This window comes from Mustela erminea, chromosome 1 (genome assembly GCF_009829155.1).
Source record: "Mustela erminea isolate mMusErm1 chromosome 1, mMusErm1.Pri, whole genome shotgun sequence".
Lineage (NCBI taxonomy): Eukaryota > Metazoa > Chordata > Mammalia > Carnivora > Mustelidae > Mustela > Mustela erminea.
The window spans coordinates 181015349-181028243 of NC_045614.1; positions in this window are offsets into that span (position 1 = coordinate 181015349).

Here is a 12895-nt window from a genome sequence, read left to right on the forward strand (position 1 = left end):
TCAATTAGGAGTTACCTTGAATCTAGAATTTTATAATTCCTAAAATTTAAGCTCTAACCATCTTCATCTCCAACAAAAGTTTTACCCCAGGTTTGACTATAATAGGTTTACATATTTAAAAACACATTACATTCAGGTAGGTGTTCCTGAGAAAAGTTGATGTTTAGCAAGGGGCAGACCTTTCTCTGAAGGTTTAACCAGCTGCCTTGCTCTGAGAAGGGACCTAAGGACACTCCATGTTTGACACAAGTATTGTAGAAGTAGTGAGAGTAGACAGACTTTATGGAAAAGTAAGGTGAATGAGATAGCGCAGAAAGAGATGCCAATAAAGAGTGAGTTCCACTGTGGTCCACTAAGGCTCAGTCCTGCCGGGGACCCTTAGAATTGTTTCTTGAAGGATAGGAAGCTGGAGTCTTTATCATAAGTCTTGTCTGTTGTTGAGGGTTGTTTCTCAGGGGCACTAATTATCTTACACATTGTAACCTTCCTGTGTGCACCGAACCAGCTTCTGGAAACTTCTACAGAAGCAGACAAGAGAAGCAGGCCCTTGAGGTGGGATGCTGCCAGAGTGATGGAGTTCCACAAGTGCAGTTGAATTTCAGGTCAGTTCAGGGAAATTTTTTTTTTTCTTTAAGATTTTATTTATTTATTTTTCAGAGAAAGAGATTGAGAGAGAGAGAGAGAGAGAGAGAGAGAGAGAGAGTGAGCAAGCAGGAGGAGCAGCAGGCAGAGGGAAAAAACAGGCTCCCCACTGATCCCAGAGCCCTGGGATCATGACCTGAGCCGAAGGCAGATGTTTAACTGACTGAACCACTCGGGCACCCTGCTCAGAAAAGTTACTGTCTCACACTAAGTTCACACTTTTGAATAAATCATAAAAATTAGGGCTGGGCTAGAACTATTGAAATAAAGAATATGAAACAGGTTCCTGCTACAGTGGGGAGTCCCAAGTCTGGTACTGATATTCATTATCTCCCTCAACTACCATCCATTCTAGAGTCCCTTCACACTTACCCAGCCCTCCAGTTGGCATATAAGCTGCTTACCTGATAAAGAAACCTAGACCTTCATGCCTTAGGTGTCTGAGTCTTTGGTTACAGGCCCCCTGATCTGGCATTATTGCTACAAATTCTTTTCTGTTATTATTGAACATAAAGACATCAACAGAGGGATGCCTGGGTGGCTCAGTTGGTTAAGCAGCTGCCTTCGGCTCAGGTCATGATCCAGCGTCCTGGGATCGAGTCCCACATCGGGCTCCTTGCTTGGCAGGGAACCTGCTTCTCCCTCTGCCTGCCACTCTGTCTGCCTGTGCTTGTGCTCTCTCTCTCCCTCTCTCTCTCTGACAAATAAATAAGTAAAATCTTAAAAAAAAAAAAGACATCAACAGATACCATAGTGACCTCCTACAGGTTCCAATAAATTCCTCTATGCATTTATTATGTGGCAGAGACATTAAGAAATTCACGGCAGAATCAAGGACACTATCAATTTGCTAATTCTTTACTTACTTGCTGGTCTAGAGCCATAAGGAACCAAAAATGACTAGGCAAAAGTTAAAACTTAAGCTTTGGTGGAACCTGCACTACATCACCTAGAAGAAATATTTTCCGACTGGGGTTGAAGACCTTGAACTCTGCAGAGTCTAACGTTGCAGGAGTGAGCAGCACAAGCTCCCCAATGGGTTACTTGAGGGAAAAGGTGATAGATGACATTCCTCTCAATGTTTGTTTTCTTCATCTGTGTATTTTATTTTATTTTATTTTTTTAAGATTTTATTTATTTGTTTGACACACAAGAGATCACAAGTAGGCGGAGAGGTAGGCAGAGAGAGAGGGGGATGTTGAACAGAGAGCCAATGCAGGGCCTGATCCCAGGACCCTGAGATCATGACCTGAGCTGAAGGAAAAGGCTTAACCCTCTGAGCCACCTAGACACCCCTGCATCTGTGTATTTTAGTACCGGGGTCAGTCTTTTTCTTGGTTAGCCATCTCCTAATTTTAAGTGACTTCCACAAGTTCTATAGAATAAAATTGTCCTTGCAATAATGTACAGGAATTAGGGTCACTTTAATTTCAGTATTAAGTAAGACTCTGTTTTCAACGCCTCTTGAAAGATCTTGGATGTTCTTCTTTTTACACAATTATTCTGGCACAAGGCCAGAGGTCCTTTAAGGAGAGTTTAGCATAACATCAATTGTATATGCTTTGGGTGGGATAACACAATCTTTTCTCAAGAGAATGGGCTCCATTTTGGTCACAGGATCCTGTATCTGAGACTAGCTCAGAGTTGGAAACTGAGCAAAGAATGGTGATTGTTGTTGTTGCTGCTGTATAGGCTAAGGGAAGCCTTGAAATTTATCTGCATATCAAGCAACACCCTTGTGGGCTGCTTATTTATTTCACTGCCAGACATACCATAGTCTCATAGCCATCAGAACAGAACACTGTAGGTGAAAGACGTCTTTTCTGCCATATAAGTATCGCTGTGCTTTATCGTAATTATATTTACTTTGCTTCTGATGAGTAGGTCTTTTGCTTTTGTTGGTCAGGAGCTATCCTCTTCACTGACACTAGGAGCCTCTCTGTCATGGAATCATCATCATCTGTGATTTTGGTTCTATAGATAACAGTCACGCTAAGCTTCTCAAAGATGCTAGTGTTCTCCACACTATTCCACACACCTTCCATGGTACATCAAGTATTACCAGATCCCAGGTTCCTATATATTCAGTATCTTGGCCATATTTTAGTATAGAAGACCCACTATGGCCAAACATATTCTTCCCTGCAGTTTTTCTGCCTTTACTATTAAATCCCATGATGGAATATCAGCAGTGTCTCTTCCCAGTTGTAGGAAATGAAGATATTTACATAAACAGTGAATCTTGGAACACCACATCAAAAACGAATGATGTACTCTATGGTGACTAATATAACACAATTTTTAAAAGAAAGAAAGAAAGAAAAAGAAAGAAAGACAGACAGGGAGGGGCATGGGAACGTCCATGAAAGTCTTCTGTCTTTCCCAACATTCTCTGAGTTTCTAGGTAGCTGACTTCAGGCTGACATTTTATTTCTCCAAAGTCTCTGATGCAAATAAAAAGTTAGCTATTTCCATGATTTTTAAAACCATCCTTACATTGTCCCCAGTTTAAATGTTAGAGCTACTCCATAAGTCAAAGTTGTCTTTCTCTTCTACCCCAATCCCATTCCAAAGAAAGTGAGACTAGTAATGAATATGATGCCAAAAGCAGAGCTTCACACAAGGACTTATTAAAACGTATTTTATTTGGAAGCTGATTCCTAGATAGAGAAATGAAGGGATAAGAAAAATGACATAGGAAAAGGAAAAAACAAAAAGCAAAAAACAACTTACTCCTACTGAGAACAAATTGTGACTAAATCCCACTGAAAGTAGCTAGGACTCATCCCACTGTGAGCCTCAGTCTCCTTACGGGCCATTGAATGTACCTCTAAATGAAGAACCAGAGCTTGGTCCGTCACCACCAACTCCCGAGCTCCGCTGATCAATGGATTTGTCCATGGACATGAATGCATTCCTGGGCTGCTTTTTGCTGGTATCTGAGCTGCTGTACCAGAGGAGCAGTGAATGTGGCTGGTGTTGCATCCGGGGTATAATACGTGTGATGTGCTCTGTCTATGACAAATGCAGGGCCAAGGGCGTGTGGCAAAGGGCACAAAGAGAAGCATTTCCATTATATACATGATCTCATTGATACTCACAATGCCCATTTTACAGATGAGAAAATTTATGTCTATGTTTTGAAATGATTGACCTAAGCTCATGTAAGAAGTAAATGGCAGAATGTAGTGAAAGTTGACTAGAAATGAAGACTCCCCAGTCCCTTCCTAGGCTTACTGAATCAGAATGTGCACTTTAACATGGTTTCCAGGTGTTACACCTGTATACTTAGGTTTGCTAAGTACCAGCTCAGTGTTTTTCTTTCTTAAATGCCGATAGTCATAAATCAAACAAGAAGGTTTTATGTATAATAGCAAGTGCTCCAAAAGGTATATTATTCTTTTCAGTCAAACCAACGTTATATTGCTCCTTTAAATCTTGTCATACCTTAATTAGAGTATTTTTCTATGATAGTCTCATTGTAGGTTTTTTTTTTAAAGAAGTTTTGTGGATTGGGGTTGAGAAAGGTAGAGATATAAACAGTGTGTTACTGTCATAGATAAGCAGTGCCAATCAAAACAAAGAGACAATGGTACACATGCATGGAACTTACAGAAAGCATGAGAGTATGTGAGTTTTTTGTTGCTGCTGTAACAAACAAAATCTTCGCTTAAAACAACACATTATTATCAACAGTGATTCCAACTTGGCCAATTTCTCTCCTCTGGGGTTTGACATTTTCAGAAGGCTAAAATAAAGACTTTGGCCAACTTGGTTTTCATCATGAGTTCCTGGGGAGAATCTACAGATCATCTTCAAGTTTATTAGGACATAAACCCATCGTAACTTGAAAATATTTATTTATGTCCTAATAAACAATAAACAATATACAATAAACAATAAACAATAGTTTATTAGGACATAAACCCATCGTAACTTGAAAATATTTTTTATTAATTACTTCTGTTAACATATAATATATTATTTGCCCCAGGGGTACAGGTCTGTGAAATGTCAGGCTTACACACTTCACAGCACTCACCATATCACATACCTTCCCCAATATCCATAACCCAGCCACCCTCTCCCTACCCCCACTCCCATCAGCAACCCCAGTTTGTTTTGTGAGATTAAGAGTCTCTTATGTTTTGTCTCCCTCCTGATCCCATCTTGTTTCATTTTTTCCTTCCCTACCCCAAACTCCCGACTGCATCTCTAATTAACTTGAAAATATTTTAAGTCAGAAATATGTCAATACACCCAACCTACTGAAATTGCAACTTAGCCTAGCCTATGTTAAACGTGTTCGGAACACTTGCACTAGCCTGCAGTTGGGCAAAATTATCTAACACAAAGCCTATTTTAAAATACAGTGTTGAATCTCTCATATAATTAATTGAATACTCTGAGAGCGAAAAACAGAGTGACTGGAAATACATCATTATTTACTCCTGTGAGCGCATGGCTGGATGGGAACTGCTGCTCATGGCCACTGCCCAGCAACAGGAGAGAGTATCATATTGCATATTGCTTGCCTAGGAACAGATCAAAATTTAAAATTTGAAGTACAGTTTCTACCTTATGTGAATCCCTTTTGAACTATGGTAAAGTAAGAAAATTGTTAAATTAGGTCATTATAAATTTGGGACCATTTGTATTTTCAAACTCATGCAGGGCTTTGGAAAAATCCAGTTCCTTGTATTTATGGAATTGAGGTTCCTGTATCTTTGTTGGCTGTGTTATTTGGGCTGCTAGTGGCCTCGCCAGGTCCTTTCTATCTCAGAGCCAGTAAGGGCTTATCAAATAAGCCCAGTAAGGGCTTATGTTTGGAATATCTCTGAATTTCCCTTCTGCCACATATCCCTTACTTTGCATTCTGTCATTTTCTTCTGCTTCTAGCCAGGAAGTGTGCTCTGCTTTTAAAGGCTGCCATGATTAGAATGAATATACTTGGATAATCTAGGTTATCATTCATAGTTTAGAATCTGTGATCTTAATTACATCAGCAAAGTCTCTTTTGTCATGTAACATAACGTATTCATGAGTTCCCAGGATTAGGGGTTGGACTTCTTGGGAGAACCATTCTGCCTACCAGTGACTTAGTAGCAGAGGTGGTTTGGAAATAGGATTTAGAGGGCTATGAATGAGGAGATACATTCATTCTTTCAACAAATATTTGAGAAAATACTGCTTTCTACCATTCTGGTTTAGAACATTTGCTTTTGGCCAATAGGATATTCTTGAAGATTACTGAGCAGAAAAGTAGTAGAATAAAAAAAAATTCTTTTTTAGAAATATATCCTTGTGAATAGACTATGGGGACATACCTGAAGCAGAAGACAGATGAATGATTTTCCCCTTTTTATAATTTTATTTTAAGGGTAGAGTGATAGGCCCATTTTGGAAGCTGGTAATGGAAAATAAAAAGAGGATGCCTTTGAGGAAAGGTGCAAAGTAATCACTGACAAGACTTCATGCTTTGTATAAAAGGGATGAAGGAGATGAGGACCATGAACGATGACGGGTAATTTGAGGAATAGCAAAATGTCCATTAAGGTAATCCTGGTTCAAGAAGAACAAAGCAACAGCCTCAAGTCATTGAAATGCTATGCTCGAACAGAGGTGCCAGGTGAGCCAGCAGCAAACAATGAGAATAAAAGCACCAGTTTTCACATTCCCACTTCATTGTTCTTTCCACTGTTGTTGCAGTCTGTCAAGATGGACATTGCCTGTCCTAGTGTGTGTTCCACCACATTGACTCACCCACCAGTGACACTCAACCCAACTATTCAAATTTCATTCTTGCCTATTTACAGGAACAAAATGTCATCTCCGAAAGTGTCTTTGCAACAAATACATAGGCAGAGATTGAAACAAAGCACAGGCCAAAAGTATTAAAAATGACTCAAATTGAGAATACATTTGAACCAATTGAAGATCACAAGTTGTGGTTAAGTTAATCCTACCACTAGGGGAGAGTTGACATTTTTCTTACACATATTCAGATGTTGTCTCCTCTACTACGTGAACCAGAAACATTATGAAGAAATAATGGAATAGACACAGAGTGTGACACATATGGTGGGCATTTGCTAGAACATCTCTGGTTAGGAGACTATTAAAAAAAAATGAAACTCAGAACTTTTAAGAAACTATTCATTTAAATCTATAGCTTGGCAAATATTTTATTTTATTGCTTCAGTTCTCCTACTTAAAAATAGTGTTTATTTTTAGATTAACTTAACAGATATAAACACAACAATGTTGAAGGTCATACTACAATCTGAAATGATCTTGAATGTTTTTGGTTTGGCTTCATGAAAAATGCATTGTGCCAAACACTTTTTCTCCTTAATTTTTAAGCCCTTGTGTATTTTTAAAGAAAATGCAATCCACATGTTTCTTATGCATTTGTACTTAACTCATCAAATTCCTCTTGTATAAGAGCGACTTGGAGACCAAAAAGACTTTGGAATTTATTTATTTTCCTTTGAAGCTCTTTTTATTAGGAAAGGAATAACATATTTTAGGGGGTAATTCTTTTTAGATGCCCAGGTGTTCAGTTTTCCAAGTATATAAATAGCATAATCTAGAATATCTACATCTGTCCTCCAATCTTATTTCCCCTCGTCTAGTAATGTAATGGTAATCTTCATCATTTTCATTACAATCAGTTGTGATGATATTGTTGTACTATTTACCATTATTGTTATCATAAATTTAATAGGATCATTAGTGTTAATGGGTTGTAAAAATATATTTTTATGACCTCTTTATTTACAAAGTATTTTAACCTCCTATTACTAGAAGAGTCAAGTAGAAAAAAGACTTTCAGGCTTTGTAGTATACTCAGCTATTTCATTTTCTCATAGACTGTTAGGAAGAGAGAATTTACCAATTGCTTTATGTTCTCCAAAAAGCTTTCAGTTTATCCATCTTATTTCCGCTTTCATGGTTTGAAGTGTGCTATTCTTCTCCCTTAGCTATATCATAGCCTTCTCTATTAAAATTCTTGTATATTAGTTTGACTTTGAAATCTGAATTAAATCTCACTTCCCTTAAACTGTTTAACCATGGAGCTGAGTCTGTCCTGCTTATTCCATTTATGGCTTCTTTACCTGTGGATACTACATTATCTTAATTTGCTTCTTCTTTGAATTATAGTCTATTACAGGACTTGAGGTATTCCTAAGAAATCATGTAGATGTGTGTGCTGAAACCAAAGAGAACCCCAAGGTCTTTTAAAGGAAGGTCTATGGGGCACCTTGGTGGCTCAGTGTGCTAAAGCCTCTGCTTTCAGCTCAGGTCATGATCCCAGGGTCCTGGGATCAAGCCCCACATCGGGCTCTCTGCTCAACAGGGAGACTGCTTTCCTCTCTCTCTCTGCCTGCCTCTCTGCCTACTTGTGATCTCTGTCTGTCAAATAATAAATAAAATCTTTAAAAAAAAAAATAAAAATAAAGGAAGGTCTATGTCTTTTTTTTTTTTTTTGTCACATCTTCTCATTGTACTTAGTTCTGCTACAATTTATGATCCCAGAAATATGGCTGGTTGGTTGTTAATTTGCATTATTATTATGTGGCATGTGCTACTTGTTTGCTTTATGAAAATAAAATAACAAAATACTAGATAAAAGTGGATTTTGACTCAGTTTCTTTTTGAAATTAGATTTATATGTGTGTAATTTACTGTAATGGGAGGTTTGGCTCTTAAGATATTTTATTAACGAGGTTCTTGAAAACATTTTCCACACAAAAGGAACAAGTGGTGAACAAGACCTTAATGGAAACTGCCAGTTATAAAATACTATTCATTTGCAAAACAGATAGTGATAGACCACAAACAGCAGGGCATTTCTGAGGCTTTGTGCTAGCTGTTGCAGTGAAGAGAGGAAAAAATGACCTCTTGTCTCACACAACTGTCCGTTTTGAGAGTCAGAGATGTACACAGTATCAACCCTGTCAAAAGCAACAGGACCAAGGTAGAAAAGTAGAAGCAAGCAACTCAGGCTAGTTTTGGAAGAAACACTTTTGGAGAAATCTCAAAGTTAAGCAGATTGTATAAACTAAGTAATTAACAGGCAAAATAAAAGCCTTTAATAGACACAGAGCACTTACTTGTGCTGGTTACTATTCTAAGCATGTCACAAACATTAACTCACTGAATCTTCCTAACTATCTAAGCACCCTTGTAATCCTAATTTTACATACAAAGAAGTTAAGCAAATTACCCAAAGTCAGGGGTGCCCAAGGTCAGTGGGTATAGCCAGAACTTAAATATAGGCAGTGTCTCTCCAGAGCCCCTGTTCTTAGTCCTATGGGAGACTTCCAATATGAAATTTACATACTCATAAAAGAGCAACATACAGAGCAAGTGGTTTGGCATTGCCTGAGGGCAACTTGAAGCCAAAGTAGTAAATGAGAACAATGTCACATTAAAACACCAGGATTTTATCTTAAATGAATCACTGCAAACATGGGAATGACATGGTTTTATTTCAACAATAGGAAGAACACTCTCCAGCCTCAGAGTATGGGATACAAAATAGCTGGATTGAACATAGAGCAAGTAGAAGGTATTTACAATAACATGAGTGAGAGAAAAAGTGGAAATAGGTTGGAGGAAACCTGAGGCTCATGAGGGTTATTTTAAGGTAGACATTTGAGGGCTGGTAAGCTCTTGGTGTTGGATAAAAGTAAGCCATGTCTGGAGTGATTCCTCTGTTTCTGATGAAGACAACAGGGTATATAGTGATGTTGATTGAGATAGGGAAGGAAAAAAAAAGAAATGAACATTAGAAAATACTCATAATACAACACAGAGAATAAAAAGTAGAGCTCAGAATTTGTCTACTAAAATTATCTACTAAATTGTCTACTAAAAAAATTGTAATTTGTCTACTAAAAAAATTGTCTACTAAATGTCTACTAAAAAATATGTGTATAATATACACACAAAAGGTCTGGTGAAAAGGGGAATAATTATTCATTATAAATGGTAAACATTTTTGGTAGATTTAAAAATTTTTCTCCTGCATTTTCTAAATTTTTCTGCAATGACCATGAATTATAGTTCCATTAAACTAAAAGTAAATGTTACTGGAAATATTCTATTTACTTCTTAAATTTTAACCCCTCCCCAATGAGTGGGGCTCAAACTCACACCTCAAGATCAGGAATTATATGATCCATTGACTAAGACAGTGAGGCATCCCTGTTGCCAGAAGGAAATATTTTAAACAGTGATATTATTTAATGTTAATTGGTACAATCTTCCTGGAAAGTAAAATAAAATACTTACCAAAAGTAGCTCTATCTATTAAACTTGGCTCAAGAATCACCTTCTTAAGCTATTTTAAAATAAGACGTAATTCTCATGTTTATTTATATTTATTGTAATGCCATTTATGATACCAAAAACTTGGCATCATTAGTAAGAGTTGTTGAAATGAATTACAGTACAAATGTGTGAATGGATATTACACACTCATTAGAACAGTTACTACAGTAACTTGACTCACCAGGGAAAATACTCAGGATATATGAAAATAGCAGGGTGTGAGTTTTTGGTTGCTAGTCACATAAGATATTTCTAAGTAGAAGGGGACACTGGTTTTCTTTAGTGTTTTTCAGAATCTGTACAATGCGCCTACAAATTTGCTTACAATAATAAAAGAGTGTTTAGTTTGTAGCCTGAATACAATTACTGATCATTTAATCATTTCAAATGGGCTAACATTTGGATTTTAAGTACACAACCAAAAAGAAGCAGAAAAGTCACCTGGTTTATAAGGCTGGCTATGTCAGGGGAGGCAGTTGGTCAAAATCATGATTGCATAGGAGAATAAGTATGGAAACCAATGATTATATTAAAAAGCATGGATTTCGGGAGTATTTGAACATAATAAGAGGGATCATAGTTTGAATTCAAACACAAAAATATGAAATTTCAGGTATTGAGAAGATAAAAGGATATTTGTGGGGACATTATCATTTTGGGATTTGTGAAAAACAACGTTCAGGACACACACAAATATGGCTGCCTCTTCTGCTTGTGTTTTAGGCAGGTGCTGCTTGTGTTATTATACTTGCTTACTTGGATAAATTGACTAGTATTTAGAAATGGTAGAAATAGGATTTGATTTGTATAGAAAAAGTGAATCTTGAAGTGGCCATGTTTCTCCTATGTCCCATGAAAAAGAATAGGATCTATAGAAAATTCTTTATTTTCATTGAACTTTTCCCAGTTTTTGAGGGAAACATAAACATTTTAATTTCACAAAGATAAAAATCATAGGGTATTAAAATAATTGAAATAATTGTATCCATAGGTAAATATCCTTAAATGAATGTAACCAGAGTACTTTTATACTATCCTTTAATATTAACAAAGGTGATACTTACTGAATGAATACTACATGCAAGTACTTTTAATACATTATCATATTTAATCCTCAGAAAAGACAATACTTAGAGATAGCTCAGAAACAGGGCTGGGACTGTTTACATTGATTTTGTCATGGGGTTGCTTGGTTAGTAAGCAACAGACTCACTGGAGAAGTAGGTAGTATTATCTACATTTGATAAATGAGGGAATTAAGTCTAAGAAAGTATAAATAACTGGTCCCAAGTCACATTACTGGAGTACAAGTGTTGGAGCCAAGATTCATATAGGATTTGGCTTGGCCATCTGTGCCCACAAGGTTTCCAGTATTCCTGGAAAATAGATAGCACTTTTGTCCTTTAAGGACACTCCTGAGAAGTTGACATAATGATGAATATTTTCTCTATGCTGATGCCCGTTAAAATATTTCTTGTGCTGCTTTTTCCTTTTGTGGTCATACTTTATATATATATATAGCTGTTGAGAATTTAATTTGTATAGTAACTTATCACATGGTCTGTATATCTTTGTACTGCTATGATTTGATTTTGTCACTTTGGATTAGAAAGAAAGAATTTTCTTGTAGAGTTAAAAGACTTCTCTTTCCTTCCCCTACATTGTTTTCTTCTTTTTCTCTCTTCTGTTTCTATCCCTTCCTTTCTTCTTTACTACCTTTTTAAAGAAATTTGTCTATAGATTTAAACCTTCTAGGATTGGACAAGGGGAGATTTGATATGGGGGTGGGTGTGAATTTTCATTCTGCATGGTTCTTTATTTTACCACAGGCAGACAAATAATGGAAGCAATTTTTTGCTTCAATGACTTTAACAAAATATTTATGTTGGAACTCATCGTTCTTCAGTTTTGCTTGTTCTTATGAAGTAAGAATCATTATCCTCATTTTGCAGATGAGTAAACTAAAACTCAGATTAAATGGTGAACCTAAAACCATTCAGGAAGGAAACATTCTGGATGTGGATTTCTACCCAGAGCTGCTCAGTCTCAACTCTCATGGTTTCTTTTTTATTCACATAGTATTTTCCTTTATTCTAAAGCATAGGATTATGAGATATCAGGGATGAAAGAATACTTGAGATCCTTATTCTAGTTATGTCAATTTATGTTTTAGAAAACTGTCACCCAGAAGAATTAGACCACTTACTCACAGTCATCGTGTAACCTACTACTACAGTACCAAATTATGATTGTGGTTGTTTTTCTATTTCAGGAACTGATAAATTGGCCCATATTCTTTGGCTTACTACATTTGAATGAAACGATAGACTCCTGAGATAGGATGATGAATTAGAAGAGGATGAACCATTTGGACTGATGAATATTTTGTGCCAGTAAAAACTGTACCCTGGCTTCAATGTCAAGCATCAAGATACGAGGATTACAGGTGGACTTTAACTCCCCTTATCTATTTCAGCTAGACCCTGTTGAGTGTGTGAAAAATTCATAAACCATTTGCAATAGCTCTTCACAGAGATGAGACCCTTCAAAGACCTTTTTTGGTCTCCTGTGGTGTCCTTTACTATATGTCACATGGTGTTACTCTGTTCTCTTGTCTCCATTTGGGGTGCATTGTTGATATGTTACTACAACCGGCGCACTGATTGCTGCTTTAATTTTTGTTCTTAGAAGCAGCTTGGTCTTATGCCAATATTAACAGTGATTTCATCCTTAGGATCCTACAGTGCTCCAATATACAGTAATATGAACCGCTGACTCCATTGTGATGAGTCCTTTCTCAATAAGGCCTTTGGGGTTATATTCAATTACAATTTCACTCATAGGATTTTACCATTGTAGGTCAAAATTAGACATCTTGTTTGACTAATTATAAACAACATATTGCTTAGCTTAT